This window comes from Neovison vison, chromosome 3 (genome assembly GCF_020171115.1).
Source record: "Neovison vison isolate M4711 chromosome 3, ASM_NN_V1, whole genome shotgun sequence".
NCBI lineage: Eukaryota > Metazoa > Chordata > Mammalia > Carnivora > Mustelidae > Neogale > Neogale vison.
The window spans coordinates 57200240-57207575 of record NC_058093.1 but is presented as its reverse complement, the minus strand read 5'-3'; the positions used below and the strand labels follow the sequence as shown (position 1 = coordinate 57207575).

Sequence of the window (7336 nt, the reverse complement as noted above, 5' to 3'; positions counted from 1 at the left end):
ACAATGAGTTGTGACTTATAGGAGTAGAGACTCAGGAGCTGAAACCACCACAGGAACAGGTGCCTGGGTAGAAAAATGTGAACTGTAATTGTTGCAATTGCTGGAGGCTCAGTGCAGACAATTCTGAGACATAACAGCTCCAGGAAGACCCAACCATAGGCTGCCACAATATTGTGAGATTCACCTTCAGGAGCTAGAACAGATTCCCAAAGTAAATAACTCTTGGACTTCTGGCAAGGGGAAAAGGAACCATTTTGAAAATACACCGGATCACTGTGTTCCTAACAAACCCTGCCTTCAGGAAAAGCTAGTTAACCAAAACCTAACCTGCTGAGGTATTATCAGAGCCTAACTAATCTGGGTAGGAGAAATACCCCATTATAGCCAGCTTTAGCCTTCCTTGCAGAAGAAAATACCCACTCCAGCCAACTCTAGCCATCCTGTCCCACCTAAGGCAAAAGAAAGCAAAACAAAACAAAACTGAAAAGCTCTTTTGAAGTTCACAGCCCATAGGCATTGGCTCACTAAAACACTGAGACCTAGTCATGGCGTTATACAGTGCTTCCTTTCCCTGCTCTCACCATTACGTTACTAAAGATTTATTTATAGTTGTTCCTTTTACCCCAGCATATTATGTCTGACTCTTAAGAAAAAATTACAAGGCATTCCAAAAAACACAAAACAAAAACCACACAATTTAAAGAGAGCATCAGAACCAGACATAGCAGAGTTGGGTGGAATTTTGTTGTTGTTGTTGTTGTTGTTGTTGTGTGTGTGTGTGTGTGTGTGTGTGTAATTTTTTTTTTTTAATTTTTTTTTTTTAAAGATTTTATTTATTTATTTGAGAGAGAGAGACAGTGAGAGAGAGCACAAGCGAGGAGAAGGTCAGAGAGCGAAGCAGACTCCCCATGGAGCTGGGAGCCTGATGTGGGACTCGATCCCGGGACTCCAGGATCACGCCCTGAGCCGAAGGCAGTCGTCCAACCAACTGCGCCACCCAGGCGTCCCTGTGTAATTTTTTTTTAACATGGCAACCTGATTTCACATCATGCACATTTTCTGAAGTTTGAGATTCTTAACCTATATTCTTCACAGAATAGGAACTTAAAACAACTATGATTGATTAATATGCTAAAAGATCTAATGAATAAACTAGATAACACACAAAAGTGGCTAAGAAAAATAAGCAGAGACTTAGAAATAGTAAGAAAGAACAGCAACAAAAACAATGCTAGATAGGGAAAAAAACACTGTAACAGAAAAGAAGAACATCCCTGATGGGTTTATTAGTACACTGGACATGGCTGAGGAAAGCATCTCTGAATTACAGTGTATGACAATAGAACTCTTAAAAACCAAAGATCAAAGAGAACAAAAAGTATAAAAAAACCCAGAACACAATATCCAATGACTGTGGAACAACTAGAAAAGGTGCAACATAGGTGTAATGGGACCATCTCAAAGAGAAAATAAGAAATATTTAAAACAATGACTGAAAATTTCCCCCAAATTGACACCAAACAAGATACCCAGGAAATTCAGAGAACACCAAGCAGGATAAAGGCCCAAGGAAACTACAACTTAGCAGATCACTTTCTAATTGAAGAAAATCAAAGATAAAAGAATTCTGAAAGAGGCCAGAGTTAAACAACACCTTATAGGAACCAAAGGAACAACATAGAGGCAAAGCTAAGGAACAAAGAAAAGAATTACACCAAATTTCTCCTCAGAAACCAGCAAGCAAGAGTGTCAACTGAAATATTTAAACTATTGAGAGAAAAAAACCCACTAATGCAGAATTCTATACCATGTAAAATTACCTTCAAGACCTGAAGGAGAAATTGACAAACAGAAGTTGAAGAAATTTGTTGACAATAGATCTGCCTTACAAAAAATGTCAAAAGGAATTCATTACAGAGAAGGAAAATAATATAGCTCAGAAATTCATATCTATGTGAAGAAAGAAAGAGCATCAAAGAAGGAAACATGAAGGTAAAATATGAACTTTTTTTCTTTTTAATCTAATAGCAGTTTGATCAAAATAATAACAATATATTGTTTTTTGTTTTTTGTTTTTTTTCCAATTTATTTATTTTCAGAAAAACAGTATTCATTATTTTTTCACCTCACCCAGTGCTCCATGCAAGCTGTGCCCTCTATAATACCCACCACCTGATACCCCAACCTCCCACCCCCCCGCCACTTCAAACCCCTCAGATTGTTTTTCAGAGTCCATAGTCTCTCATGGTTCATCTCCCCTTCCAATTTACCCAAAAGCACATACCCTCCCCAATGTCCATAACCCTACCCCCCTTCTCCCAACCCCCCTCCCCCCAGCAACCCACAGTTTGTTTCGTGAGATTAAGAGTCACTTATGGTTTGTCTCCCTCCCTATCCCATCTTGTTTCATGGATTCTTCTCCTACCCACTTAAGCCCCCATGTTGCATCACCACTCCCTCATATCAGGGAGATCATATGATAGTTGTCTTTCTCCGCTTGACTTATTTCGCTAAGCATGATACGCTCTAGTTCCATCCATGTTGTCGCAAATGGCAAGATTTCGTTTCTTTTGATGGCTGCATAGTATTCCATTGTATATATATACCACATCTTCTTGATCCATTCATCTGTTGATGGACATCTAGGTTCTTTCCATAGTTTGGCTATTGTGGACATTGCTGCTATAAACATTCGGGTGCACGTGCCTCTTTGGATCACTACGTTTGTATCTTTAGGGTAAATTCCCAGTAGTGCAATTGCTGGGTCATAGGGCAGTTCTATTTTCAACATTTTGAGGAACCTCCATGCAGTTTTCCAGAGTGGTTGCACCAGCTTGCATTCCCACCAACAGTGTAGGAGGGTTCCCCTTTCTCCGCATCCTCGCCAGCATCTGTCATTTCCTGACTTGTTGATTTTAGCCATTCTGACTGGTGTGAGGTGATATCTCATTGTGGTTCTGATTTGTATTTCCCTGATGCCGAGTGATATGGAGCACTTTTTCATGTGTCTGTTGGCCATCTGGATGTCTTCTTTGCAGAAACGTCTGTTCATGTCCTCTGCCCATTTCTTGATTGGATTGTATAACAATATATTGTTATATGTACTTATGTATGTGTCTGTGTATGTGTAAATAAGTGCTTCTGTGTACTTATATGTAAGCAAAATGAATAACAACAATGGCATAAGAGCTGGAAGGAAGAAATTAGGATTATTTTGTTACGATGAGATACACTACTTCTAAAGTTGTATACTGTTACATGAAAGTAAATTGGTTGTGAATATATATTGAAAACGGTAGGGGTAACCAGTAAAAAAAGCAAAAACAAAAGAATAATTGATATGCTAAGAAAGAGAAAATAGAATTATGTAAAACATTCAGTTAAAAGAGGCAGAAAACAGCGAAAGACAATAAAAACAGAGAACAAGATCCGAGCACCAGGCGGGACAGGGCGGAGCGCCAGCATCGTCGGGCACTGGGCGGGTTCGCGGCGCCATCGATCAAGGAAACTTCACTGAAGATGTCTAAGCAACAGCCAACTAGTTTATAAATCCAGAAACTCCTGGCTATGTTGGATTTGTAAATCTTCCCAATCAAGTTCACCGAAAATCAGTGAAAAAGGGTTTTGAGTTCACACTAATGGTGGTCGGTTAATCGGGTCTTGGAAAATCAACTCTCATAAACAGCCTGTACCTCACTGACCTTTACCCAGAAAGAATCATCCCCAGAGCTGCAGAGAAAATTGAAAGAACTGTCCAGATTGAGGCTTCCACTGTGGAGATCGAGGAGCGAGGAGTCAAGCTACGCCTGACAGTGGTGGACACGCCTGGCTATGGGGACGCCATCAACTGTAGGGATTGTTTTAAGACCATCATCTCCTACATCGATGAGCAGTTTGAACGGTACCTGCATGACGAGCGTGGCTTGAACAGACGGCACATCATTGATAATAGAGTGCACTGCTGCTTTTTCTTTATCTCGCCCTTTGGACACGGACTTAAGCCTTTAGACATTGCATTTATGAAAGCAATACACAATAAGGTGAACGTTGTGCCTGTCATTGCCAAAGCTGACACGCTCACCCTGAAGGAACGGGAGCACTTGAAGAAGAGGATTCTGGATGAAATTGAAGAACATAACATCAAAATCTATCACTTACCTGATGCAGAATCAGATGAAGATGAGGACTTTAAAGAGCAGACTAGACTTCTCAAGGCCAGTATCCCATTCTCTGTGGTTGGATCCAGTCAGTTGATTGAAGCCAAGGGCAAGAAGGTCAGAGGCTGCCTCTACCCGTGGGGCGTTGTGGAGGTGGAGAACTCGGAGCACAACGACTTTCTGAAGCTGTCGACGATCTCATCACCCACATGCAGGATCTCCAAGAGGTGACTCAGGACCTTCACTATGAAAACTTCCGCTCTGAGAGGCTCAAGAGAGGCGGCAGGAAAGTGGAAAACAAGGACATGAATAAAGACCAGGTCCTGCTGGAGAAGGAAGCAGAGCTCCGCCGCATGCAGGAGATGATCGCCAGGATGCAGGCGCAGATGCAGCTGCAGATGCAGGGTGGGGACGGCGACAGCGGGGCCCATGGGCATCATGTGTGAGAAAACGCTTTGCAAGATAGAGAAAACATTCCGCATGAATTCTACAGCTGCGTGTTTCCGAGAGATCATTGGAAGGGTGCCCATCCACATTTTACAGTACCTGTGCCTGAGAATTTAATTTTTTTTTAAACTTTTGATGTGTTGTTTTGTATGAAGTGCTTTTAACATTTGTATTTCATTGTTATGTTATACTTTAATTTTGTGAGGTGAACCTTGCATTTTTCATATTTCTTCCACCTTGACTAACCACTAATGTTGGCGCTGATTTCCAGGATCAGCCATTATATATAATTAACATTGAATTTCTTTGATTTGGCTGGCCTGACTAGTTGTTGAGGAGCACTCTTGATTTCATTTCTAGAACATCCGGACGTAGCCAGCCTGTGCCTGGGTGCTAGCAATGTGGACCCAGTGATGGGGAAAGGTGAGCTGGCATCTGCAGGGCACTCACCTGCCAGGTCACCAGGATGGCGCTTCTCCCTTGCTTCACTTTGCTTCAAGCACAATACCTAAAACCAGTTTTGCTGCTGTAATTCAGTACTGTTAATTCATCTGCACATTTGCTTTTTTACCAAGTAAAACAGAATTATTATCTAATACGGTATGTGTATACTTAAATAGCTCTTTTAAAAACAGGTAATCAGGGGCAAATTTTAAGTCTTTGGCTTCTGATGCTAGGTCATTTTTTAAGCTGCTCTGCAGAAAACACCACAAGCCACGTTTTGTAGTGTTCCCCACTGATACTGGTAATACTCCGCTATGTCAGCGAGTGTCCGTGAGCTCCAGTTTTCATATTACAGCAACAATTCTTACCCACACAGAGCCAATAAATGATTTTTACTCAATTAACATGAAAAATAACTTTTTTAAGGAAAATTAATAAATGATATATTTAGAAACCAGCCTTTTTTATATTTTTCTATGGCACTCTCATGGGCTTTCTGTAACTATAGGTTTGTAAGATCTGCCTCAGCAGTGAGAATCGGGGTACTTTGGAGGGTAGCCCTCTGAACCCAGACCTGTCCTGGGCCCTGAGGCTCGTGACCCCATAATGCCTGAATGCCGAGTTGGCTTTCTTTTAACTGGTTCTCTAAAATTTTTAATAGTTTTCTGAAAGGCAGATAGGAGCAATCATTTTTCTGTGTGCAGACTGTTGTATATTTTCAGCTACCGTCACATCCTTTGTTGTGTTGGGTGAGACTGAAAGACATTTCAAATCTGTGCCATAGTGTGGAACTGATCAATGCTACCAGTCCAATCGGTTTTCTGTGCTCTGTGGCCTTCGCCGCTCCCTTCCCTCCAAGGGGCACTGAGGGGCTCTGGGGCTTGCTTCTTTCAGCATTTCTACTGACACTGGGAAACTGGTCCCCAGAAAGTGACAGGTGAAAGGACACCTGGAGGGAGCAGGTGTTGGCTTTGTGTTTTCATTTAGCTCTAACAGGAGGGGCAGAGATGCAGAAAATGCTTCACCTGAAGATGGGAAGAGTTTTTGCTTGGGCCAAAATAAAGTGACGTGGTCCAGACGGGTTAGTCACAGAGGCGGGCTACAGACAGTAATCGGGTGTTCTCAAGAATTTTGTCTTCTCATTGTTGCATAAAGAAGCTTTAGGTTCAGGTACAGTCATATAAAGATCCATCAAGAGGAAACGTAAAGTGTTTGACTTTAGAGCACCTCCGTGTAAGGCCAGCTATCTGGGTTACGTTGGCATTAAGTACACTAGGAAAAGCCATTTAAAAGGTAGTGCTGGGGGCACAGTTGTGCATGGTGGCTGCAGCCCCCGCCTGCCAAGTTTGCAAGAACTGCTAGGGCAAGCCGTTAGTCACATGATAAGGGCTATTTGGATGGGCAGACCTATATCCTCTCACGTCTATGGCCCCCTCTGTTTTGCTGCCCAAATCTAAAAACGTACTTTCACTTAGAGATAATTGTTTTACTAAGGGGTAATCTTTACCTATAGAAATGTATTTTGAAAACTTATTTCACACAGCAATTTTGTATCCATTGAAACTAACCTTTTATCAATAAAGCACTATTGTTTAGCTATAAAAAAAACACAAAAAACAGAGAACAAGGGCAATAAATAGAAAATAGTAACAAATGTAATAGATGGTAATCCAAATGTATTAGTAGCTATGTTGAATGTCTGGTCTGAGTGCACCAGTTAAAGGATATCATCAGAATGGATAGAAAAACAAGATCCAACTGTATGTTTTCGACAAGATACTCATTTTAAATATATATGCATTATGCTTATAAGCAGACTTCAAAGTAAATAAAGCTACTAGGGATAAAGAGGAGGATTACATAATGATAAAGGGGTCAATTCTTCAAGAAGACATAACAGTTTTTAATATGTGTGCATCTAACAAGAGAGCATCAAACTGCATGAAGCAAAGAGAATGAAATGAATTCATTATCATAGTTGGAGACTTCCATACTCCTCTCTCAAAAATGGATAGATCCAGCAGATAGAAAATCAGTAAGGACATATTTGAACTCAGCAACATTTTTTTTTTAATTTTTAATTTTTAATTAACATATAATTTTTTTTAGCCCCAAGGGTATAGGTCTGTAAATTGCCAGATTTACACACTTCACAGCACTCACCATAGCACATACCCTCCCCAGTGTCCATAACCCAACCACCCTCCCCCTAACTCCCTTTCCCCCAGCAACCCTGAGTTTGTTTTGTTAGATTAAGAGTCTCTTATGGTTTGTCTCCCTCCCGATCC

General features: G+C 41.1%; 1 pseudogene; it reads left to right on the top strand.

The window, feature by feature from the left end:
- The first annotated feature begins 3376 nt into the window (after positions 1–3376).
- LOC122902522 lies at positions 3377–5648 on the top strand (annotated as a pseudogene).
- Positions 5649–7336: the final 1688 nt, after the last annotated feature.